This window comes from Aegilops tauschii, chromosome 2 (genome assembly GCF_002575655.3).
Source record: "Aegilops tauschii subsp. strangulata cultivar AL8/78 chromosome 2, Aet v6.0, whole genome shotgun sequence".
NCBI classification, from domain to species: domain Eukaryota; kingdom Viridiplantae; phylum Streptophyta; class Magnoliopsida; order Poales; family Poaceae; genus Aegilops; species Aegilops tauschii.
The window spans coordinates 325,292,631-325,320,560 of record NC_053036.3 but is presented as its reverse complement, the minus strand read 5'-3'; positions in this window follow the sequence as shown (position 1 = coordinate 325,320,560).

Sequence of the window (27,930 nt, the reverse complement as noted above, 5' to 3'; positions counted from 1 at the left end):
TAAATCTCGGGCAAGTAACATATCGACAGTCAAAGGGAACTGCATACAGGATTAGTTGAATCCATGACATCGAGGTTCGACCAATAAAGATCTTCGTAGAATATGTAGGAACCAATGTGGGCATCCAGGTCCCGCTATTGGTTATTGACCGTAGAGGTGTCTCGGTCATGTCTGCATAGTTCTCGAACCCGCAGGGTCTACACACTTAACATTTGGTGACGACATAAGTATAATTGTGTCATTATGGTGGTTACCGAAGGTTGTTCGGAGTCCCAGATGAGATCCCAGATGTGATGAGGAACTCCGGAATGGTCCGGAGGTGAAGATCAATATATAGGACGAAGGAAATCGGAGTCCGGAAGTGTTTCGGTGGTACCGGGTTATGACCAGGATGACCGAAAGGGGTTTCAGGGGCCCCTGACAAGTGTTGAGGGGGCCTCATGGGCCAAGGGGAGGGTCACACTAGCCCACTAAGGGGTTGTGTGCAACCCCTCACCCCATCCCTCGTAGCTATAGGAGTAGGGGGCGCCCCCTAGGGCTGCCACCCCCTTTGCCTAGGGGGAGGCGCCTAAACCAATCTAGGGTTTCCCCCTTGTGGCCGCCGCCCTCCCCCTAGGGAAACCCTGGGGCGACCCCTCCTTCCCCCTTCCCTCTATATATAGAGGGTAGAGGGAGGGCACCTACACCCATCTATGCCACGACAATGCCCTCCCTCTCCCTCGTAGCCCTCTTCCTCTTCGTAGTGCTTAGCAAAGCTCTGCCGAGATTCCACCACCACTACTGCCACCACACTGTCGTGCTGCCGGAGGACTCGAGCTACTACTACACCATCGCTCGCTGGATCGAGGAGGTGAAGGCGTCATCAAGTCATACGTGTGTTTACGCGGAGGTGCCTTGTGTTCGGCACTTGGATCGGGAGTTTGCGAGGTGGATCGTGATTGGATCGCGAATACGTTCAACTACGTCAACCGCGTTCCTTAACGCTTCTGCTCTACAAGGGTATGTAGATGCAATCACTCCTCTCGTAGATGTTCATCTCCTAGATTGATCTTGGTGGGCGTAGGAATTTTTTTGTTTCCCATGCAACGTTCCCCAACATTGGTTACCCTTGACGAAAACACTTCCATGACGCGACATTTATTGTCATGTAAATGGACACTTCTATGATGATAATTTGAGTATTGTCATGGAACACTTCTATGACAGCATAGGTATGACTATCTTGATTCTGTCATAAAATCGTCACGGGCGTACATGCATGACAGAAAACGTGACCTACTGTGACAAACACTTATCATCACGGAAGTGTTTTTTTAGTGAGAAATCTGATTATGATATGTTTCTTAGTAGCCTTTGCAATGGTGAGGATATGGGAGTTATGCAAGCTAGAATAAAAAGCATCCATTCCCTCTATCAAATACTTTGCACTTTTTAATGGGAAATGTATTGTTTGTAAGCATGATTATAGCGCACTTTGCACCTCTGACTTGAGCATTATTCATACCGCCTTAAAATGCAATAAACTGTATAATCCTGGGGCAATTGTTGTACGTCAGTTGCACCGCAACGCGGGTAATGGTGATTTGCACGGAGGAATTTATGCCTCCCACGTAGCCACAATGCTTGGGTCTCTCCTCGGCCCAATGATCCCATATTACCTGATAAATATCTAGATTTTGAGGCGATGCAGCGCCAAGAATTTAATAAGAATAATACTCGCATATATGACTATAACTTGATATTTGATAAATACCGTGTTGTCTCAGTTTATTTTGCTTGCGCCTATTCTCTTTGACTTTCAGAGCAAAAAAAGATATTTTGTCTATGAGAATGAGGCACATGAGTATAATGCAGCAATAGAGGCCGCTCGTCTAGCTGAGGAGGTGACGCAGAAAGCCTCCACGAGCTATCAATATGAGAATTATCTAGACCAGCGGTGGTGATTACCAAGCTAGGACAAAAGCCTAAGCTTGGGGGAGTATGTTTTCTCACCGACTTTACATTCATATTCACACATTCATTCCAGTGGTCGGTGTTCATCCTTTCTCATTGTATATCCGTACTTAGTTTTATTCTGCTTTCTTCTTGTGTGTTTGAAAAACTCCGAAAAATCCAAAAATATTTCTTGCTTCTTTTCAGTTTCTCTCTCATGCTTATTTAGTTTGTAGTAGTAAAAGAAAACCCAAAAAGATTTCTCGTTTCTTCTTTTGGTTGTTGGGTGCTTTCATGTGTAAATAGTTTTTCTCGTATTTGCTTTTCTTCTTTAGTTTGCTTTCTTCAGAAAAACTAAAAACTCAAAAAATATTTCAGTGTGTTTCTCTAATATTTTTTCTATTCATTGAGTCGTAGTAAGGAGGATACCACGATGAAATTGTTGAGTGACTCTCATATGTATTATTGTTGATCTAACGAAGAGCTAATATTACCTCGCCTTCTCCTTTGAATAAAATGTTTACAGATTCCAGCTTATTCCATGACACTATTGTACTATTATTATTTTCATATAATTAGGTCATGCAAGTGAAAGGTAATAATGGCGATGATTTGATGAAGTGACTGTGTCAAAGAAAAGTTTGTATGAACTCTTCTTGTTTTTGTTTTTGTAAATATTTTAACTCAGCATCCATGATTCATCATATTATGAGTAAATATGTTTGTGATGACAATTAGAGATTATAGTTACTCATGCCATGCTTAAGTAGCTAGGAGTGGATAACGATTTATCTTGAATGTTGATGCATTAAAATGGTTATGATGTGGTATGTTAGTATGATATCTTCCTATGAATGCTTCAGGTGGCTTGACTTGGCACATGTTCACACATGTAGTTGATTCAAAACCAACAAAACCTCCACAATATTTATGTTCATGGTGTTTATATCCTACTCATGCTAGTATGCAATGCATGATTATGACCGTTGTCGCTCTCTAGTTGGTCGCTTCTCAATCTATTTACTAGCCTTCGCTTGTACTAAGCGGGAATGCTGCTTGTGCATCCAAATCCCTAAACCAAAGTTGTTCTAGATGAGTCCATCATATCTACCTATATGTTGTATTACTCTGCCATCGTAAGTAAATTTGCATGTGCCACCTCTAAACATTCAAATAATCATCTATTTTGTGTGCCCGTACCGCTCATGGAGCGATAGGGGGCGATCGGTATCTTCCATGCTAAGTGGGTTATTCTCAAGATGGGTGTTTATTCACTTGTCATTGCACGAGAGATGCTGGTAATTGGGATGCCTAGTCCCATAATAAAAAATAAAAGAAAAATGTAATGAAACAAACTCCCTCGGAAAGTTGATTGTATGGAGGGCACCCGTGAATTCGGCTAGCCATGGCTTGTGATTGAATGGTTGAGGTGGAGTAAACTTTACCTTTTCACTTGGGAACTATAGATAATGTGTTTAGCATAGATGACATTGAAAATCCTTGATCGTAACATTGACAGGAAAATCACACCTCTCAAAATGTATTTATCTCTGATTTAAGCTTCGAGCTCTGGCACCTCTGCAAATCTCTGCTCCCCTCTGCTAAGGGCCTGTCTATTTACTTTTATGTTATTTACTTTTATTGTTGAGTCATCATCTTCTCAATTAAAGCATCAATCCTAAAAGAGCTATTGTCATTTTTATGCATTGAGTATAGTTAATGTTGTGTGCATCATGACTGGATATCTTCTACCATGAATTATAGTGTTTAGCCGATGTTTGAACTTTAGAGGTGCTCTGCATTTATGTTTTGCGGTCTCAGAAAGGGCTAGCGAGATACCACGTTATCATATTATATCATGATTGTTTTGAAAAATTGTTGGCATCCGAGATATGTTATTATTGCTCGCCAGTTGATTATGCCATCGATATTTAAGCTTATATACGGATAGAAGAACAAAATAGTTCATAAAGTTTTTCTTTATCACTTTCAGTTTATCAACTGAATTGCTTGAGGACAAGCAATGAGTTAAACTTGGGGTTGTTGATATGTATCTGTCGTATCTACTTTTCCAAACACTTTTGCTCTTGTTTTGGACTCTAATTTGCATGATTTGAATGAAACTAACCAGGATTGACGCTTTTTTCAGCAGAACTACCATGGTGTTATTTTTTGTGCAGAACTTCTCGGAATTGGACGAAACATTTTGGTGATTTTTTATGTAATATAAAAAAATACTGGAGTGAAGATCCACTAGAGGGGGCCACTTGTTGCCTACAAGGCAACAGGGCGCGGATACCCCCTGGGTGCGCCCTGTTACCTTGTGGGGCCCACGTGGCTCTGCTGACCCTAATCTCACGTCTATAAATACCGTCTTCCCGAGAAAAAAAATAAGAGAAGAAGTTTCATCACATTTTACGATACGGAGCCGCCGCCATCTCCTGTTTTTCATCTGGAGGGCTGATCTGGAGTCCGTTCGGGGCTTCAGAGAGGGGGATTCGTCGCCATCATCATCACCAACCCTTATTCATCACCAATTTCATGATGCTCACCACCGGGAGTGAGTAACTCCTTTGTAGGCTTGCTGGATAGTGATGGAGTTGGATGAGATTTGTCATATAATCAAGTCAATTTGTTAGGGCTTGATCCCTAGTATCCACTATGTTCTGAGATTGATGTTGCTATGACTTTGCTATGCTTAATGCTTGTCACTAGGGCCCGAGTGCCATGATTTCAGATCTGAACCCTCCATGTTTTCATGAATATATTTGAGTTCTTAATCCTATCTGCTAGTTATATGCACTTATTACTGTTCTGATCCGTAGACCCTAGAGTGACAATAGTTGGGATACTCTCCGGGGATGACTGTAATTCGAGGAGTTCATGTATTCACCATATGTTAATTCTTTGTTCCGGTTCTGTATTAAAAGGAGGCCTTAATATCCCTTAGTTTCCTTATGGACCCCGCTGTCACGAGAGTGTAGGACAAAAGATGTCATGCAAGTTCTTATTATAAACACGTATGACTATATATGAAATACATGCCTACAATACATTGATGAATTGGAGCTATTGTTTATTGCTCTAGGTTGTGACTATTATATGATGAATATCATCCAACACAATTACCCCTCACTGATTCAATGCCAGGCTTTTCACTTTTTGGTCTTTGCTAAGTTACTTTCGTTGTTGCTGTTGTTACAATCACTACAAACCGCTACTATTACTGTTATCGTTACTATTGCTATCAAGCTATCATACCACTGTGCTACTGAACACTTTGTTGCAGATATTTAGTTCTCCAGGTGTGGTTGAATTGACAACTCAACTTGCAAATATGTTTTGGCTCCCTTTGTGTCGAATCAACAAATTTGGGTGAAATACTACCCTCAAAGACTGTAACGATCCCCTATACTTGTGGGATATCATGGACTACCGCACTGTACCGCACCCCAGATCCAAACGGAATCACCCTATTCGTGGTACATGTTGCGGTGCAAGGGCCGGAACAACCGCCGGTAGCACTTGGGACGAGAAAGTCCCTAGCGGTACAACCGCATTCGGACCAACGGTGCAACCGCTGCTCCAACACCCTGTGGACTACCAGACCATAGGGATTCACCCCTCGGGTGACAGTTGTCCAGAAGTACTGGACATGCAGTACAACCGCTGAGAGCAAGTTTTCTTTACTGGGTTGAAATTGAGGCTCTCTCCTCGAAACGGAAGGCTATATGTGGGTGGAATATGTAGATGTGTACATGTTTGATTCACCCGGTACGTTCCAATGTGGACCCCCTATTAATAGTATGGATTTTCTATGACCAAAGAAATAAACGCGTCGGAAATGCCGTCTTTGCTCTTTCCATCGGGAGGGGTGCCCACCCATCTTCTACCATATAGAGTATACATGTGTTGCTTAGGCACATAGTTAGTCCGAAAATTGCATTGTCATCAACACCAAAACACTTAAGGTGGGAAATGCCCTTTCAATGATGTTGTCATCTCTAACTCACTGGAGCTTGTCTGACTGAACTCTTGCACCACCAAGACCACATTGAATTGGAGAATGCATCCAGACAAAGAAGATGTTGAACCATGTATCTTAGTGGACGAATTTCACCATTAAATCTACATTGATCACCGCAAGCCTATGTCACACTCGATAATGAAATTTTCAATTACTCGCACCCATCTACTTATCTAGACTCTGCTAACCTCTTAGGGGCTAGTTCTTTTGGCAGCATAAAAAACAAGCCACTTCCTCCCCAGCTTTTCCCATAAGTCGACTCTCTTATAAGGCAACTGATTTAGAAGTCTCAAAAATTTAGGGAGCGGTTTATTTTTTTAATTTGGAGAGAGGCAACTTATTTTTTAAGCGGTGATATGACCCGTTGCAGTATAAATACCAAGGTCGTCGATGTTTTGCTTGAAACCAGTGTTCTCCGGAAAAACTTTGCAGATACAATGGAGCACCTGCGGCCAAGTTCTACGGTCATACACACTGATGTGTCAGAGACCATGTGCATATGCAGAAAAGAGAGACATGCTCAATTTGAGATGCCAACTGCTTAGGGATTATACGTGCATGCTTCAAGAGGAAATCAAGGAAAAGAATACTTTAATTATTTTAGTAAGACACGTTTAGGAGGAGGCATCAAGGAGTCCACAACTGATCTTGAGTATTTCCTTAATAGGTTTTGCTACGTGAAGATGAAAACAAGAATATTATTGTTTCTTTTCCTACCGAGCAAGGAAACTGTCAACGTAAGGAGCCAATTTATCTGGGAGTTATTTAGTTTGAAGGATGTTGGCTGGCGTCCACCAACAGAAGAATAAATCAAGTCGTTGCATGCATGCACGAGAGCTAAAGTAGTTTTATTTCCTTAAACTAGTAAGCTTGCACGTGCAATGCACGTCTCAAGCATTGACCAAATGATATCCACACAAATATAAAGACATTGGCGAAATAATATCCTGATACGTCTTCGTCGTATCTATAATTTTTGATTATTTCATGCCAATGTTCTACAACTTTTATATACTTTTGGCAACTTTTATATTATTTTTGGGACTAACATATTGATCCAGTGCCCAGCGCCAGTCCCTGTTTGTTGCATGTTTTTTGTTTCACAGATATCCATATCAAACGGAGTCCAAACGTGATAAAAACTTACGGAGATTTTTTTGGAATATATGTGATTTTGGGGAAAAAGAATCAACGCGAGACGATGCCCGAGGGGCCCACAAGCCCTAGGGGCGCGCCCCCTACCCTGGGCGCGCCTGGGAGGCTTGTGGCCACCCCGTAAGACGGTTGGTGCCCTTCTTCGACTGCAAGAAAGATAATATCTGGATAAAAATCGTTTTAAAATTTCATCCCAATCGGAGTTAGGGATCTCCGTGAATTTAAGAAACGGTGAAGGGCCAGAAAACAGGAAAGCAGAAAGAGAAGGAAACAGAGAGAGAGAGAGAGAGAGAGAGAGAGAGAGAGAGACGCAATCTCGGAGGGGCTCCCGCCCCTCCGCCACCATGGAGGCCAAGCACCAGAGGGGAAACCCTCCTACCATCTAGGGGGGCGGCCAAGGAAGAAGAAGGAGGGGGGCTCTCTCCCCCTCTCTCCCGGTGGCGCCGGAACGCTGCCGGGGCCATCATCTTAACGTCGATCTACACCAATAACTTCGCCGCCGTCATCACCAACTCTCTCCCCCACTATGCAGTGGTGTAACATCCCTTCTCCCCGCTGTAATCTCTACTTAAACATGGTGCTCAACGCTATATATTATTTCCCAATGATGTTTGGCTATCCTATGATGTTTGAGTAGATCCGTTTTGTCTTATGGGTTGATTGATGATCATGATTGGTTTGAGTTGTATGTTTTATTATTGGTGTTGTCCTATGGTGCTCTCCGTGTCGCACAAGCGTGAGGGATCCCCATTGTAGGGTTTGCAATATGTTCATGATTCGCTTATGGTGGGTGGCGTGAGTGACGGAAGCACAGAACCGAGTAACTAGGTTGTTTGCGTATGGGAATAAAGAGGACTTGGTACCTTATAATGCTATGGTTGGGTTTTACCTTAATGATCTTTAGTAGTTGAGGATGCTTGCTATAGTTACAATCATAAGTGCATACGATCCAAGTAGAGAAAGTATGTTAGCTTATGCCTCTCCCTCATATAAAATTGCAATAATGATTACCGGTCTAGTTATCGATTGCCTAGGGACAAATAACTTTCTTGTGACAAAAAGCTCTCTACTAAAACTAACTTAGTTGTTTCTTTATCTAAACAGCCCCTATCTTTTATTTACGTGTTCTTTATTATCTAGCAAACCTATTCATTTACACCTACAAAGTACTTCTAGTTTCATACTTGTTCTAGGTAAAGCTAACGTTAAGTGTGTGTAGAGTTGTATCAGTGGTCGATAGAACTTGAGGGAATATTTGTTCTACCTTTAGCTCCTCGTTGGGTTCGACACTCTTACTTATCAAGAAAGGCTACAATTGATCCCCTATACTTGTGGGTTATCATATCCACATCAATAATAACAATGGATAGTGGATACACAATGTTGTCTCAAGTTGTATTTTCGACAGTGAGACATCACTATGGTCAAGTTGTATAGAGACAATAATAAACTATTTGTCCAATCGGTGTTTCGATAGGCTATAAAATAAGAAAACAAGTTATGATTGGAAAGCAGTCTTGCATTGTGTTCGCATTTAGTCCATGGAGAAGCAATCCTTCAACCGGTCTCAATATCACGGTTTAAGCAATTAACAACTAAAATCTGAGAGAAAAAGATCAAGGATACTTAGATCAACAAATAGTTTATCGCTAAGATTGCCTTGATAATGCATTATGGAATTTCCGACAATAGAATACATGCTGCAAATAATAACTTAGGGTGGCATTCATTTGTTTTGATTCTCTATGCTTATAGTGGTCATTTCAACCGTCAACAATGAGGACCTCGGGTAAAAAACATTTCATTGTCCCATTATTATCTACTATAACATGTGATGTTGCAAAATTTCTGAAAACTAATGTATCTTGCGATCTGTGAGAAAAATAAAATACATGCACAACAAGCACATACAACTTGCCTTTTCTCTGGGAGAGACCTTGCTCGATGAAAGTACACCCGACTTATAAAATGTAATTTATAATACCTTTCACCATGGTATGTGACTAATAAATCTAACATATGCTAGTACTAAATGGTGCATAATTGCATTCTAGTTGTTTTACAAGCAGAATAAATAATAGCCAGCGGAGTTCACTTGTTGTTGTGTCTCTAAGTGACGCCAAACAAATAGGATGTCCAGTCTGTTGCCAACAAATCTGAAAGCAAGGGATTGATGTATATTCCATTAAACTCTATGAAATCTTAAGAGGTTGGATAACAATAAGAGCATCAAAGTGTACAAGGGAACTTGTATCGATATTTGAGTGGTCGGTAATGAGGTCACAGAGGATAGACACAGATAAATACTATGCAAATAAAATTATGAGTACCTAAACATCAATGAACTACATACCATACATTGTACAACCAGTAGTCTCCCACACTTGATTCTTGTTAGAACTTGCAGAAAGTTTAAAAGATAAGATCAATATTGTGATGATCTTGTTTATTTAGTCAATTAGGATAAGAGCAAGAAATGAATTGTTTGCAGCATGATAGATAGAAATATTTCAGATGCAGAAGAGTAGGAAATGTTTTCTTTTCAACATAATAATTGAGATGCCAAAATGCCCCCTCGTCTGAAATGGAAGTCTAATATGAGGTATGGTTACATCTCAATAGTGTAGCTTGTCTTGCATAATGTACTCAATTGTGCAAGTGGCCACTATGTTTACAACAATGTTCATGGAATTTGGAAAGGACAATGCTCATACTGGAAGATGAAAGAGTTGCATATCAATCTCAATATAGAACCATGATACCCATAGTAATATGCCATACACTTGAGAGATATCACCCTTCATGTGAACTATGGACATGAAATTCATATTTTATTATAAGGTGAACCACTCACTGTCCATGTCCCCATCATTGACAGGAGAATAACTTCAGATTTTATGATACAACAATTGATGCCTTGAATTTACAGGAGATTAAATTCAGATTCTAAGAAAAAATAAATTATTTATCATACATGCTCGGTGCATCCAATGCGGGAAGAATGATGAACCATGTTAGCCTATGACTAATGTAAAAAAGGTCTATAAAAGAGCATCAGTTTGACATGATATAATTTCAATATTCTAACTGTGATCATTTTGGATCAGAAGTCAGCATCAAGTTTCTAAACAAGAGCTTTGCATACGTCTAAAAACAAAATTATGATCAATAGACAAAAAAATATGAATAAGTACGCTAAGTGACTAAGCGGGCTAAATAAGGAAAGATGGTAGAAGATGCTACGCCTTACTGGAGATAATTTTAGTGCCTATAGCCAACAAACTCTTACCAAACACAAATTACTTAAACCACTAATCAAATGACATGAAGCAAGAACTCACTGATCACTCAGGTGCACTTCCTCTTCCCTTCTGTTGCTCCGGTATTACCAGAGCAACAACCTCCTCATCACAACATCCTTCTCCACCACATCTTCACATGCTTTGGTGCAACTGGCCGTGACCATCTTCTCTACGTCCTTCCGCAGAAGCCTTACCAAGGTGCATGCCTAAGGAGGTATGATCTTTTTAAGGCACTCGGCCAAAGCACCGAAAGGTACTCCCTCTGTTTTTATTTACTCCGCATATTAGAGTTGACTAAAGTCAAACTTTGTAAAGTTTGACCAAATTTATAGAAATGAATATAAATATTTAGCATAACAAATCTATATGATGTGGAAGTACATTCAACAATGAATCTAATGGTATTGGTTTGTTATTGTATATGTTAATATTTTTGTCTATAAACTTTGTCAAAGTTTGTAAAGCTTGACTTTGACCAAAACTAATATGCGGAGTAAATAAAAATGGAGGGAGTAATATAGTGGCTTGGTTGCTTTGTATAAAAAGGTTGGAGGAGAACGCCAGAGATAGTGTAATGAAACAAAAATATTAGCCAAAAAGGGCTTCAAAGCTATGGAGTTTTCCATGGCTGCAAATATTCACTAATATACAGCAACAACAGACGCCTAAAATTATGATGTCACAGTATAAAAAATTGCACTCATAAGCACAAAACATACAACAAATCAACAGTAGGATTAAACCAAAGAAGCAAGATGTCTACATAACTTAATGTCACCATGTTCGTCCAAACTGCCATAATACTACCACTATGAACATCAAAAACCTTGGTTACCTCTTGTTAGGGATGGCAATGGGTCGGGTTTGGGGCGGGTGGAGCTGGTCCAAATCCAACCCATGACCCATCTTCCTACCCTCTGCCCATCCACCAAATTATCCATGGGCACAAGTTGTTCCCATGCCCAAACCCGCTGGATACCCACATACCCATGGAGCTCCATGGGCATAGAAAAGTCAACACGAAGCCTTCCCAAAGATCAAATTAACTCATAATCATTCACTCACAAATGACAACATAAGCTACATGCATAAGTAGGCAACAAGTAATACGATGAGTCCTTAAGTGTGACATAACATAGGTTGATACTGTAGCATACATCTTATGGCACTAGTTGCATATTTCCTGCCATTTCCCATTGATTCGCTCTTTCTACTATCACTGGCATATGGCCCCACATGTCATACCGGTATCCATTGGATATCCATGGAGCACAAACTACAACCGTGCCCAACCCGGGAGTTCGTGGGTATCCATATCCACGGACCCATGGGCAGAAATGTGCTCCATACCCTTGCCCAACAGGGCCGGGTATCCAGACCCATGGATAAAATTGCCATCCATACCTCCTGTCATGAACATCCAGCACGTCAATATGTATTCAGATTATTTTTATTCATCAGTGGATGATATCAATCTTCTGTTCAAGGAGTCCAACAATCCAAGTAGGCGTTCATACAACATTGAGTATCAGCATCGTAATAGGAACCCAGAGGTGGTAGCCATAGGGAAATACAGTCCTGAGAGTTGCAGGAGCCACAATTACTTTGATAAAATTCATCCTACATGCAGTACATTCGAGGTTTTAGTCTGCAGTTGTTTAAATTCAATTCCCATAACTTATGTTATATAATTTGTTACGGAGAAACACACATGAAAGCAGAAAAGGTGGTTAGCCGAATGAGACAAAAATGCAAAAGCTAGATTATCATCCTAGTCTATTTCAATATCGAATGCAGATGCAGTCTATCTGTACAGTTGACACTATATAGAGAGATTTTTATTATTTCCTTGACAGGCCCCACTGCTCCCCACTTTAGCTAGACTATGTGATAGATCATTTTATTTTCCTTATTAATGTGTTCTCAGTAGTTGAACCCCCGAGCTGGTGCTCATTTGAGCTATAAACTGGTTCATTAGATTAACCACCATATTGTTTCCTTGTTCGGCCTGTATAATGTCTCGAGACCATGCAACAGGAGTCACACATGACATGCAGGCGAGACGTTGTAGAGGAAAAGGAATTCACATGGGATCGAATATATTTTGCATTAATTATGTGACGCCCCGATTCAATCCTACACTAATCATACACGCAAATGTGTACGATCAAGATCAGACTCTCACGAGAAGATATCACAACACAACTCTAGACACAAATTAAAATAATACAAGATTTATATTTCAAGCCAGGGGCCTCGAGGGCTCGAATACACAAGAGTCAGGGAAGCAACAATATCTGAGTACGGACATAAGTTAAACATGTTTGCCTTAAGAAGGCTAGCACAAAAGTAGCAACAATAAAAAAGGCAAGGCCTCCTGCCTGGGAGCCTCCTAACTACTCCTCGTAGTCAGCGGCCGTCACGTAGTAGTAGGCACCCTCAGGGTAGTAGTAGTAGTCGTGAGTGCCAGTATAGAATGGAAAAGGGAAAAGGAGGTAAAAAAGCACCCGTGAGTACTCATCCAAAGTACTCGCAAGCAAGGATCTAGACTACATATGCATCGGTATCAATGAAATGGGTAGTATATGTGGACTGAACTGCAGAATGCCAGAATAGAAGGGGAAAGCCTAGCCTATCGAAGACTAGCATCTTCAAGCATCTTGCAGCATCAGAAGAGATAAGAGTAGCATATTATAATATTAATAAGTATGTTGTAACATTGCCCAGAGATCACTTCCTCGACTCCCTGCAAGAAAGCAATCCCGGAGCCATCATTTCCAGTACATGCATTAGCATCCAGTTCTAGTTGTATCGATCGGGATACAACTCCGAGCGTCCGTTACCATGGACAAGGCTATATGAATAGATCAATCTTCCCTGCAGGGGTGCACAAACTTACCCAACACGCTCGATCACCTCCGGCCGGACACACCATCAGGTCATGATTGGCCTCGGCCGATTAACACACCGCAGTCCTACCTAGGCTCAACAAAGAGGCCAGCTGATACGTCTATTTTGCATCATGTTTACCTACTGTTATTTATGATGTTTTTATGCATAATAATGCCTTTTGGAGTAATTCTAATGACTTTTCTCTCATAACATTCAAGGTACACACAAAGAGGGAGAATTCCGGCAGCTGGAAATCTAGACCTGGAAAAGCTAGGTCAGGCCACCTATTCTGCACAACTCCAAACAAGCTGAAACTTCACAAGGATTTTTTATGGAATAAATAAGAAATACGGGAGCAAATAACCACCGGAGGGGGCCACCCGGTGAGCACAAGACATGAGGGCGCGCTGGCCCCCCAGGCGCGCCCTGGTGGGTTGTGCTCAGCCCGGCTCTCCTCCGGTGCCCATCTTCTGGTATATAAGTCATTTTGATCTAGAAAAAATAAGGGCAGGACTTTCGGGACGAAGCGCCACCGTCTCGAGGCAGAACTTGGGCAGGAGCACTTTTGCCCTCCGCCGGAGCGATTCCACCGGGGGAACTTCCCTCCCGAAGGGGGAAATCATCGTCATCATCATCACCAACAACTCTCCCATCTTGGGGAGGGAAATCTCCTTCAACATCTTCAACAGCACCATCTCCTCTCAAACCCTAGTTCATCTCTTGTGTAAAATCTTTGTACCGTAACTATAGATTGGTGCTTGTGGGTGACTAGTAGTGTTGATTACATCTTGTAATTGATTACTATATGGTTTATTTGGTGGAAGATTATATGTTCAGATCCAATATGCTATTTAATACCCCTCTGATCTTGAGCATGATTATCATTTGTGAGTAGTTACTTTTGTTCTTGAGGTCACGGGAGAAATCGTGTTCCAAGTAATCATGTGAACTTGATATGTGTTCGATATTTTGATAGTATGTATGTTGTGATCCCCTTAGTGGTGTCATGTGAACGTCGACTACATGACACTTCACCATATTTGGGCCTAAGGGAATGCATTGTGGAGTAGTTATTAGATGATGTGTTGCGAGAGTGACAGAAGCTTAAACCCTAGTTTATGCGCTATTCGGTAAGGGACCGATTGGATCCAAAAGTTTAATGCTATGGTTAGAATTTATTCTTAATAATTTTCTCGTAGTTGCAGATGCTTGCGAGGGGGTTAATCATAAGTAGGAGGTTTGCTCAAGTAAGAAAAGCACCTAAACACCGGTCCACCCACATATCAAATTATCAAAGTAGCGAACATGAATCGAATCAACATGATGAAAGTGACTAGATGAAATTCCCGTTTACCCTCAAGAACGCTTTGCTTATTATAAGAGACTGTTCTGGCCTGTCCTTTGCCTCAAAAGGATTGGGCTATCTTGCTGCACTTTTTTTACTATTACCATTACTTGCTCGTTACAAATTATCTTGCTATCAAACTACTCTGTTACTTACAACTTCAGCACTTCCAGACGTTACCTTGCTGAAAACCACTTGTCATTTCCTTCTTCTCCTCATTGGGTTCAACACTCTCACTTATTGAAAAGGCTACAATTGATCCCATATACTTGTGGGTCATCACCAGCACGCCGGTCTACATCCTAAGCGCTTAGGGGTCTGGGGCCCATCGCCCTTCGCACTCCTGCACATTGTGTGGCCGGGCGGGATCAGTCCTGCTTACCTCCTTAAATAAGGCAGGTGCTTATGCGGGCCACCCGGGCACGTGCCGCTCCATTGCTGACGGTCGTTGAGCTTTCGGCTGGTACATACGACACAGAGTGCCCATACTTATTCCCGTGTGGTGGTTAGTGCGAAAAAGACCAGAGGCCTACTCGGATCAAATGGCCAAACCGTTAGTGTCTTGGTAGTGCGCGGTGTTCTTGAGTGCCCAACCACTCAGAACCCGGGGAAGAATTAGAATCGGTGATAATTAATAGTTGATGAAGAACTCATAAGAAGTTATGTAGTTCCGTGATATTCTCGAGATACCAGGGATAAAACTCGAAGGTAGCATAGAATAGATGCTTGACAGGTGAAATGATCTGCAGAAGACAAGTACTTTAACTTGTGCGAGAAATGGGATCAAAGAAGAACAATGTGGTCGGAACCATGATTGCAAAAGATCAAATCCAAGATATAAGATGATCTTATACCAAGGGGGTAATTAATTTTAGGAGAAGCTTCCATGATAAGATCTACATCGTGACCATGGGCATGAACACGAAGTTCAAGGTTGACTCCCACTTCTCCAATGCATAACCTTCCATTCAGGGTTAGGTTCTCTCATTCCAGAATAACCAGTTATAATTGTGGTCTCAGCTAGAATGCTGAACTGAACCATGCAGTGTACTGACCAGCTGAAATTCTTGTGCATTCCACTAAATTTAAGCACCGCTATTTGTAGAAATAAGCAGACCACAATGCCTCTTGTCCGCGCACCTGTCCAAAAAACCGCCGTGCAGCCGTGCCAGCTAGTCCTCGGTCCATGGATGAACTGGTAGAAAGTGCATTCCAGACTAGGATGCAGTTGTTTTCGCTCGTCCCTGCACTGCAATCAGGAAGTAAAACGTACGAATCAGCTTCTTTTAGATTGCGTTGGTCATTCTACCTTAGTTACTACCAATGTAGGGATTCCTTGAAGACGGGAGGTTAGACGACGGCAACGAGGGATAGCCATCTCATTTTGTGCAGTTGTACTAAAACTGAGGTGTGTGTGCTTTTGATTGCGTGGATAGAAACGATACGGAGACAGACATCCCGAAACGATATGGAGACAGACATCCCTGTTTGCGCAAATATGAAATACGATTATTTAAACAGTGACAGATATTACTACTTTCCCCCGTTTCCTCTTAGAACCAAGTCCTAGATTCATGCTACAGCTTTCCCACTTTCTTCCCTGTTTGAACCAACGCTTTGAGTCAACTGTATGAACTAGCTTTACTTCTAATAATAGTAGAAGTCTAGGTGGCTTTGGAACAGCGGACGGAAGTAGAAAAGGATCCACACGAAGGGAGCTGGGGCAGTAGAGCAAGGCAGGTTTCGAAGGAATATATACCCGAGGGTCGTCGGCATGTGGCAAAGACGGCGTCGGGAGGCCGCGTCTTGGCCATAATACCGCAGGGAGGAAGAAGGGGTCGGAGGCCCTCCCGAGCCGGCGCTCTCTCGGAGAGAACGGCACGGCCACCGATCAAGACGCACGGGCAGCCGTTGGTCTCCTCCCTCGCCGCCGACGACAGCGTGAACGATGCACCTACACCCCTGCCCCGGTCGAGGTTGTCCGGCCATATTTGTGACCAGCCGTGAGCTGAGAGAGTGTGGCCACCTATGTGTTGCTTAGATCTGGAGAGCATGAGAGAGTGAACGAGAGGAACCCTAGTAAAGCAAGCGGTAAGGCTCCTGCTTTGATATATAGTGGAGTGATTTTGTTGTACCAGCTTCAAAAAAATGCGCTCCTACGTGTACCCGCGAGTGGGTGTGAGAGAACTACTGCGTGCATGCACCGCTTCTCTTCGTGAGAGTACAATATACTATGCCAAAGAACGTTCGCCGCAAGAGTAATAGTATAAGTGTGTGACGTGTGAGCTAAAATAAAATGTGCGCGCCGTCTTTTGTTTTTTAGAAGTTCTGAGGGTAGGGTGTGAAGAGCACATATGTGTGTGACGTCTACCTGCAGATAGACGGTGGGTGCGACGTGCGAGTCTGCGAGAGGACTCGGGAGAGTCGTGACTCGTGAGGGTGCGTGTGCGTGAGAGAGAGGGGGGCACGTATCAATGCAATGCATGTGTCCGTAAATCGTTATCCGACAAACGTTCGCCACAAGCCTTTTCCTGACGAATGCCATAAGAACCGTTAGATTGGCATCCGACAGTGTCAATTTTGCCATGCCATTTAACAGAACAGCCACTCCTTCTACACACAAATCTTCCACGTGAGTGTTAGCAACTGCCGTATGCTCCCTCCGTTCCGAAATGCAGTGCATATAGCTTTATTGAAAATTCGAACCTCGCAAACTTTTACCGAGTTTTCGTGTACCAAATTGCACATGTAGAATACCATGTATATATCATTTCATTCATCTTCGAGAGGTAACTATAAAGATGGGTGAGGAGTCTACAAAGAAAGACCATCGTATCACCCGCAGCAATTTCAAGCATCCTTTAGTGTCGAGGAATATCATAGGAACTCTATATGATATTATTTTTATAGGATTTTTTCCTTTAGAGCCAATTGGTTCATAGGAATAGATTCATATACTCCAAATTTCAAAGGAAATAAACATGATATCATTTCTATAGCTTTAGAGCCACTTGGTTCATATGAATGGATTCCTATACTCCCTTAATTTCAAAGGAAAATAAACATTAGCATATATTCAATAGAAAAGTTCCTATGATATGAACCAAATTACATCTCTTTTCTAATCCTTCCTCATAGGAATTGAGATACATGTCATCTCTAGATTCAATAGAAAAGTTCCTATGATGTGAACCAAATGACATCTCTTTTCCAATCCCTACTCATAGGAATTGAGATGCTCCATGTCATCTCTTTCCCTACAACTTCCATGTATACATCTTCTATTCCTAAATAGATAGTACAACCCACTAGTAGTTTTTTTCCAAAACATGCAACTATGGCACAAGAACTATATAGTGTGCCAATAACTTTGAAAGATGGTCGCTGGATGAAGCTAACCCGACAGTGCAGAGATAGGCAAATCCGAGCACTACTGGCCGTTGGATATCATCAACATTCCACCAGATCTGCCACATGTACAATTTAGAAGACTCCATGGTTGAACTTAAGCATAATGGACAAACCTCAAAACACAAGCACTTCTCCTTTGTTCTAGAATCTTCTATATCATAATTGATTTTTTTTTCTAAATGAATTGCCATTATTTGTTTTTTTACTTTATGATTTACAATGCACAACCCCATGAATCTTAACATTTTTATAAAACTAATTGATTTTGAATGAGATGAACTATAAGAACTAAACGAACATCTACATCATGCATATATGACTCAAAGCTTTACATGCTATAGTGTGTATTTATTCATAATTTGGTTTCGAAATCTCATGCGTTCAATACATGTGTACCTTAATAGTTTTGAGTAGAGTAGCAAATTTCACGCGGCCCCAGGTATATCAAAATGCAGGGCCCATGCATCATTGCCTTTCGGTCGAACCTACGTCCACAATGTTTTGTACGTACAATATCTCCACTGGTCCCCGAACCCAAAATGTTGCCTCGTTCCCGTAAAACCAAGCGGCCCACACATATTTAAGGCGTTGACTCAAACCCGTTTACTACGACGTGGCCCCGCATGCCGTAGTACTCCTACAAACCCTACCGCCGCACTCATCATCGGTTTTCTTCAAGAGGACGAGGGAGAAGCTGATTTGTAGTGGAGGCGCTTTCAAAAAAAGGATCTGTAGTGGAGACCCCTACCCTAGGGTGCCCTAGGTAGCTGTGGCACGCACCATTGTTTTCTCTTTTCTTTATGCTCTTGCGCCCTAGAGTGAAATGATGGTTGCTTAGTCCGTCCAGCTTAACGCGGGAAAGGTGGGGCTTTGTGATTTGACCCCTGATCGCTCATTTTCTATTACTGCGGCGCTACGACCGGGGTGCCTCCAATTCCAACCGCTGCTCCGAACTGTAATTTGGTGCATCGCACGTGGAACAAGACGGTGGATGAGCCACATGTCGGCCAAAGGGGTCCTGTTAAGTGTGTTGCCATTTCGTGTGCGGACTGACCCTACTTGAGTTGCTACGCCAACACGACAGGAGCAGCCTATCACTTGGTTTTGCTCCGTGGTGAATCCCGACTATATTGATCTAAAAAGATACGTGCTGAACTACCCTCTCCGTCTCGGTTTTTTTATTTTTAGGCGTCTCGGTTTATAGGGCCTGCACGTAGTTCTAGGTCATCCATTTGACTAACTAAATATGAGTTACTATGTCACAAAAAGTATATCATTGGATTCTTAAGCGGATGTAGTTGTATTTAAAAGTCGAGGGCGAGGCTTTTCCTGCGCGGTAGGCGGGGCAGTTCCTCCTAGTCGGTTCGACAGAGACGCGAGAAGACGAGGGAGTAGGCTGCTGCAAACGTAGGGCTGTGTGATTTGACAGCGAGTTACTGCTGGACAGGTGGGGCCTCGTGATTTGACTTGCCATTATCATTTTAACTGCGGCGCTACGACCGGCGTGAGTCTCCTAATTCCTAACCACCTCCATACAGGTGCCTCTCCCAATGCTCCACCATGTAGTAGAGGCTGGCTCTTGCATGAGAGCCCACTTCTCCACTTTTTCCTTGCCTCTCTTTCCTCCACATATGCAAAAATGCCATGTAAAGCGCACTATTGTACTTACTTTTACTTGCTCCTACAGGTGCTTAAGCTTGCCACATAGGCATAAAGTCTGATGTGGCAAGTTAATCAAGAAGAGAGAGACTAGTTTGGTGACCCAAGGAAGAAACGGTGCTAAGCGCGTGTACCTAGGTGAAAAGACAATTTTGAGTCTATAGCTAATTAAATGAAGCAAACTTAGCAACACCATTTCATTGGAAGAGGTCACTCCTTGGCAAATGCAATAAATACTAGTACTCCCTGTGTCCCATAATATAAGAACGTTTTTGGCACTACACTAGTGTCAAAAACATTCTTATATTATGGGACGGAGGGAGTATGAAGAAAGAGATAGAGAGGAGTAAAAAAAATACACTTATAGCCAACCTTATAGCCAACCTTGTTGTAGTATGAGTGACTAAGTGATGACTATGTATGACATGCCAACATCAGATAGCCTAACGCACCGTGTTAAATCTCCAAGGGCGCGACCGCGCGAGCGACGCGACGGTCGTGGTAGGCGCGACCATGATACGGGCTGCTGGCAGCCCTTGGATCTGAGATCAAACGGTCGCATGCTAAGTTGCTGAAAATTTGCAGAATAACCCTCTAGGATAGGATATTCACCCATAGGTCTAGAATCACGCCATGCAACCGTTCAATCTCAGATCCAAGGGCTCTCGGAAGCCCGTATCATGGGAGAATGGAAAGCCACTACCCTGCCGTTCGCACGCTGGCAGTTCGCTCCTACTCGTCCCCGCACGTCCTTCAATACTACGGCGGTTCACTCCTAGTCGTCCCGTCCATTCACATTACGGCAGTTCCACTAATCCTAACCCTCCTCCCAAATCCATGGCATCACAAATCTCCACGATCGGCGGTGAGTACAAGGTTAGAACCATCACCGGCGATGAGTTCGACGTCATCTACACCCGTTCTTCCGCGACGGTGAAAGGATGCCTTTCTCGCTTCCGACGCATGTTCGAAAACTCAGATGATGAGTGGGTCGCTGGGCTAGATGTTGAGTACACCACAGTCCTGGGACGAGAGAAGGATCTAAAGGACGAAGAGAGGAAGAAGCCCGCCGTGATCCAGGTTTGCGTACATAACGTTTGCTTGGTCTACCACATATGCCATGCCGACGTTGAGTGCCAGGATTTTAAGAACTCCCTCAAGGAAAAAGAATGAAATTCGTTACTGTAGACTTTAAGAACGACAAAAAAGTCCTGGGTCGGATAGGCCTCGTTGTAGGCAACCCCTTCGACCTCCAGAAGAATCGGCTGGTGCCCTCTCGTTAGCCTTCAATGCTGACCCTGGCAGGAGCCATGGTTCATCCTTCGTACCGTAAACTGGAGAAACCTCATTACACGTTTCATCGTCATGCATGGCAGTGGAATGTACTAGATATAGACCACATCCACTACGCTGCAATGGATGGCTACCTTTGTTTCAATATCTACAAGGGTTGGATGAAGAGCAACAGCCAAGTGTGCGGTTCAAGCAAAGAAGTATCGGCCAAGAGGAAGAGGGACAAGGACGAAGTCGAGGACGTGGACGAGGACTCCGAGTAAGGTGGCAGTGTCGTTGCTCATGGTGGTTCTAAACTTCTAATGCAGTGTCTACCGGATTAGTTGCATAGTTTAATTTCAGGTGTGCTTAGTTTAATTTGAGGGGTGTGTTGTGCTGAGCCCCCAGCAGAACTATGTTATGTTTCTTCTCGTTACTTTAACTCTTCAGTATGTACATACTACTAGTATTTCTTTAATAGAATTTAGCACCCCAATTAAGCACGTACTAGCTTTTTTAATAGTACTATATGCATAATTTGGCGACGAGCGCTCTCTATATGTACCACCTTTTTTTTAATTTCAATTTTTGCTCCATGGCGCAATCCATCAATAGTACTACTGTACAAAAGTATACATTTTTTAAAAGGCTAGAGTACTGTTCATCACATATATAGCCAGTTAAATTCTCAACCTAGAATGACGTGCATGCCATGTAGTAAACCGATACGGAGGAAGTATAGTAAAAATGAGGTGATTTTACCGAGCGATCGGCGGGGGAGCATGGCTTGTCATGCGGTCCCATGTGTCATGATGTACCAAGGCGATGCGCGTGTCCCTCTTGAGGCAGAAGCAATACTACGTGGTTTGAGATGATGGCGAACCGAAGTGTGAAATAATGGTTGCTTCGTCCGTCTGGGAAGGTGCGGCATTGTGATTTGACGTCTCATTGTTCATTACTACTACTGGACCAGTACAAGTGGGGTGCGCCCCCCTGCTGTTCTGCACTATTATTTGGTGCTTGACACGTCGACCCGGTTGCTATATGTCCCACATGTCGGCGATAGGAAGTACATAATTCATGAAAGGGAGCGTGACGGAGGAGTATACTACATAATTCATGAAAGGGAGCGACTTAGTTTTGGAAAAATCTGTTTTTACGGAGTACGTACCCACTAGGGTTTATAGGGCTCATCTAAAAAACATTTGTTTTTCCGTTTGATAAGTCTCAATTCTACTATACTAGTAGTAGTACCATTACAGGTTGGATTCCGAGGAGCGTTAGATCACCCGACGCAAGCAGTGTCAAGAGGAAACTAACCAATGCATGTACAAGTTCATGGAAATTTAGTGGTCATTCATGCATTCGTTCTAATTAATGCCTCGGTAAACATAACTTCTTGAGAAAACAAGCGTACTAATTACTTGTGCAAACTACGAAATTAATTCGACCACTCACCGTCTACCTTGGTTGGAGAGATTTTGAAATTGAGCCATAAACTGGAAAGGAGGGAGTAGTAACTTTTGTCTCGATTACTATTTGTGGCCTTGTATAGATGCAAAATGTACTTTTTTATAGTGTCCTTGTATAAGTAAATGGAGGGAGTACTAACCAAAGTACGTAGTAGGGACGAGGAGTAAACGGAGGGAGTAGTAAAATTTTCTCCTCGTGCTGCGAGCCACCGCGCGCGTGGGCGAGGGAGCGGGCGTAAAGGCGTACAGTAGTAGTAGTACTACTACTACTACTCGTAAGCAAGCTTCACCTCATCCTACGAGCCACCGTGCCCGTGGGCGGGGGAGACGGCGTACTAAGCAAGCTTCTCCTCGTTCTGCGAGTTGACGGGACACATCAAAAGTACTCCAGTGTATAGAGCCTTGCCTCTAAGGTAGGCCCCACATGGTTTGCCTCTTTTTTTAATTTAACATAATGCGTCAAGTCGCAATTTGTTTGTTCACCCGTGGTAGATGATCCTCCCTCCACCAAGTGGACAACCAGTACACGTGCCAAATTACCACGTGGGCTGCCTTTTTCGTACAGAAATGAGCTCCACCGTGTACCCGCGCGGGTGTGGTTGGGAAAGAGACGGGAGTACGTGCGCCGTGCGTGCACCTCTTCTCTTCGTTCACGTCCCCCGCCTACATGGGTGTGTGTGAGAGAGATACAAACCTAGACATAATGCACCGTCCATCCCCATGCCTCCGCCCAGTCCGACCACCAGTCACCACCACGCCCCGCTCCTCCTTACCTTATCTCTCATCTTTCTCCCTCCATTTTTATATACAAGGGGCCACTATCAAAATTACAATTTGCAGATATACAAGGCCACTAACACTAATTGATGTAATATTAATGGTGTTTGCCTCGTGGTACTAGCAAAGGAGGACATTAATTATCCCTTGCATGCATGCGGGAGTTTGTAAAAAAATGCATCTTGATGTTCCGTGCAATGCACGGGCATCTTGCTAGTCCATGAAAACAACACATGGCAAAATTCCACGGCGAACGAGGGATTTGAATTTGTTGGGAGGGGCTGTTTGGATCTTGCCCGGGGTAGCCAAAATATTGGCGACCCTTTTGTCCACCGGTGCCTTTGCCACCGATGAACGAGCAATGGCTCGGGTGCTCATGCTGTCATGCATCCTCCAGCGCGCACGTTGGAGACGAGCTCGCACGAGCTATGTTTTTTTGTCCCACAACACCGCCCGAGCCGCCCGCAGACCGACCGGCGACCCGCAAATTCCGCCATCCAACCGTAGCCGCACACATTATGACAGCAACTCAACCAACCGGACAAAATTCACGCAAACACGTAGACAAACTGATATTTCATATAAACAACGACGGAAATCATATAAAATACTGGATTTTCATACAAACATGACGGATTTCATTACATTCAAATGAACTACGCGGTGCTAGTTCTGGACAGCACATGTATATAATACCTGGCCTAAATGGTCGCCCGCCGATCGATTTGTGTTCCTCATGTCGGGCAGCACGATCACCGGACTACCGGGAGCCCCGGAGGTATATGCTTCAGCGCAGGATGGCTCGCTTCCCCACTACCCAACTGATATCATTGGCTGGTGCCGAAGATGATGGTGGCCGGCACCGGTTTGAGTTCATCACCGGCCACTACTTCGCCATGGCCGGCACCGGCTCGAGTTCATCCTAACATTCCCCTCTTCCGTGGAGCCCATGCGGGGTCGACGAAGGTCCTCGCAACAAAAGGATCCGGCAAGACACCTGCTGTGTACGCCGGCGTCGCTTCCGCGGTGGCCTTCATGGGACCCAAGCGGCGGCGGCCTCCTGTGTTCTACTTCTCCTCGATGATGGCGGTGGACGCGGAGGCGCTGGCCACCGACTCGTCGCTCTCCGCACACCCGGCTTCTGTCGCTGCTTGCATGGCGTGGCCGCTGGCATGGGAGTCTCGGCCAGAGAAACGGGAGACGCGGTACGAAGCGGCGGCGTGGACGGCAGCAACGACGCCCGTGTGCCGCTCCTCGTCGAGCTGGCCTGGAGCGGCGAGTTGCTGAACCACGCGCCGGCTTGGGGCGGCAGCTGGCTCCGTCGGACGAGGGGAGGGAGGTGGATCAGCGAGCTGCATAGCTCGTATCTGGCGGGCTACCTAGCCGGCTTGGATGCGGAATAACTACTCTTCGTAAGCCATTGTAAGAGTGGACAAAATGGTGGAGGAGATAGGGGAGCGGCGGAGGTGTGCGATTCTTGGCCGGCGTTTGGCCTCATTTAAATAGGAGATTAAATAGACGGCGGACGGGAGGAGCTCGGCCGGCGTTGCGTTTAACGCCGGCCCGGTCATGAACGGACGTGTGTCCAGAGTGGGTTTCTCGGCTTCCACACGGGCGGGTTTCATGGAGGCGTTTGAATGCGGCATGGAAGTGTGTTCAGCCGGGCGTGCCGCGAGTGGCACCCTCGACTCTGACCTAGGACACCGCGCTGTTCTTCCACTGACGTGTGGGCTCTTTGGGTGCATGGCCTGCATGTCAGTGACCCAACGCAGGCAGCGCACAGTAGGGGAACCTTTGGTGGGCCAAGGCGGTCAGAAGCGGGCATTTCATAAACCGATGATTGTTCATTGAGTGTGATGTCATCTTTTTCATGTAGATAAGCCTACTATGTTGATAGCCCGTTCGATACGTTGTGATTCATAAAGACCGCTGCAAACATCAATGTTCTGCTTATCACAGATAAGATTGATTAATACCCGTAACAATCCATGTCCTTAACAAAGGGTGCATGCACGTATAGGTTGGGCGTGTGTCTTGCGTCGTGTGCTGTGTGCATGCAGGCGTGCGAGTGTTGCGTGCGTGCAAGGGTACGTTTCAGTGTTGCATGCATGGGTACGTACGTGCGTGTGTTCGTGAGTGCATGTGTACGTGACAGTGTTGCACGACAGCATGCGTGCGTTTGTACGTGTCAGTGTTGCACGCCTACATGCGTGCGTGCATGTGTACGTGCGGGGTGAGGCTACACGTCAGTTGACTGACTTTTTCATCTCTGGTCATTAGATTTTGCAGCTGTTGGATACGAAATCAAGGGCCTCCAGTTTATCATCAAACTCCACCCCCCCGAGCCGCCAGCCACCACCGGCCGAACCGCCAGCCCCCGCCGCCCGCGGCCGGCTCGCCCTCCCCGAAACCACTCCCCACCGCCGGTCCGCCGCCGCACCGGCCATCCCTCTAGCCCCCTCCCCCCCGCGCCGAGCTTTTTCTCCGGGGATCCCCACCCCACCGCCCAATGAACGCCCCCCAACCGCCGGTGACTGCCAACCAGAGGTCTCACGACTTCGAATACCCACTGACCACTAATTTAGTACCATTTCTGTCCTTCATATACGTGCTGACGGGTGGGCCCTATGGTAATGTGCGCTGCTGAATGTGGACCGTTTGACTGGTCAATTGATCGTGTTATCAACAAATTACGGAGCTGTATGGTGAGCCAGTGACCGTATGATCACCCTAAAATGTACTCCTATTTTATTAACAAAGTAGAGACTCAAACTACCATTTCTTTCTTTCATATACGGGCTGACAGGTGGGCCCCATGGTTACGCGCCCCGATGGTGCAACACTAGTTGCGCTGTGTGGAACGTTTGACTGGTCAATTGATTGTGTCATCAACAAAATACGGAGTTGTACGGGTGAGCCAGTGACCGTATAATCATGATATGTATTTGTTTAACACGGTACAGACGGAAGGGCTCATATATACGCGCAAGTACTCATCGCTATAAGCGCACACACGCGAACCCTACCCCTATGAGCACCTTCGAGAGAGTGGGCCAACATATATGATCTTGAGATTTTACGAAGTCACCCTAGGTGCCTCGTAGTCGAGGGGAACGTCTCCTCCCACTGAACGTACATCGCCAGAAAATACTGAAATTAACACAAGATAAATGCGAGCACCGAGACTTTAACCTTGGTGGGCTTGAGAAACCACTGTCCTCTAACCATCCAACCACATGTTGGTTAGCACGACAAAATGTATGTGGTGACCGTGATGAGCTTATTCTGAAGTCCAGTGACCATATCGTGCTTTCGCTTCAAATACAATGACCGTAAGTGTCGTCAACAAAATACGGAGCACGCGTCAAATGCAAAGTCCGTCAGTGTCATCAACAAAATATGGAGACGTATCGTGAGCTAGATACCGTTGTACTATTGTATATGCTTATTTTCTTAGTGGCCGATTGCGTGTGTGGTGTGATGGGCACATCATTTCTAGTTGTGGTGGGTCAAGATGAAGACTCATGGGTCGGTTCCATCCAGCGCCACATATAGGTTGGACCGAGACGTGTTATACAAAGACCCATGTGGAGGACTCGGCGTACAACACGAAGCTACCAGAGTCGGGGAGGACTCTATCCCCACTGGTGATAAGCCGACTATATATGATTTGTAACCCTAGGCCCTTAGTATGTTATACAAGGTTGGGGGCTAGTTCGTCGATAGTATACACACACGCACAATGCCTGGTATTCACGTGTACTTTGTACACACCCCTATCACTAATATACAGTACCAGGAGTAGGCTCTTTCTTCAACTGCAAGGGTCCGATCCGAACTAGGGTAAAACTTTGCCTCGTATTACCATCCAGCCTAACAGCCAGGGATATCCTACCGAATGATATGATGAAATCATATCTGCCAACTACTAAGAGAGAGGTGTGTCGGGGGGGGCAATGTGTGCGAGAGAGGCCTAAAGATAATGTGCGTGCGGGAGACACGTAGGCACATATATGTGCGTATAGAGGGGTAGTAGAGACCGTGCATGTGTATATATGCATGTGAGAGAAATAGTGTTTTCCAACTGAGATTAGTGAAAAGAGTGGTACATAGTAGTCAGAAAGAGAGAGCATGTGCGTGAGACACCCCGACACCCTGAGAGAGATTGTGAGCATGTGTGAAAGAGAAATGCCGATGCATATAAAGTGTGTGCACTTATGAGTTAGATAGAGAGATATATAACGCGTTTGTGAGAAAGGGGCGAGGCATAGTGCATCTACATGTAAAAGGCGGTTCTACGCATTAAATTAAAATATAAATGACATTATTATTTTTGGATGAGATCATGAATTTTGCAAATTGCGCATGGACGAAAATCGGTCTATCGGACACCCATACTCTATTGAATTCTAGCATGTGCATGTGTTTATTTCATATTATCGATCCATAGAATGAGAGCGGTTTGAAATACAGGCAATGGATGCTTTTGCAATTCATATATAAACATTAATTAGTGCACTCCATGTTGTTAGTGTGAAGCACTTTATACATTTGTCACTTGCATGGATACATTCCAAATTGCTAGCTACGAAATAGAATACATGTCGAATTCAACATAAAGGGGGTTTCGAAGATTCAAATTCATAGGAAGTGCATTCATCTATTTGAACCCGAGATAATGGCATT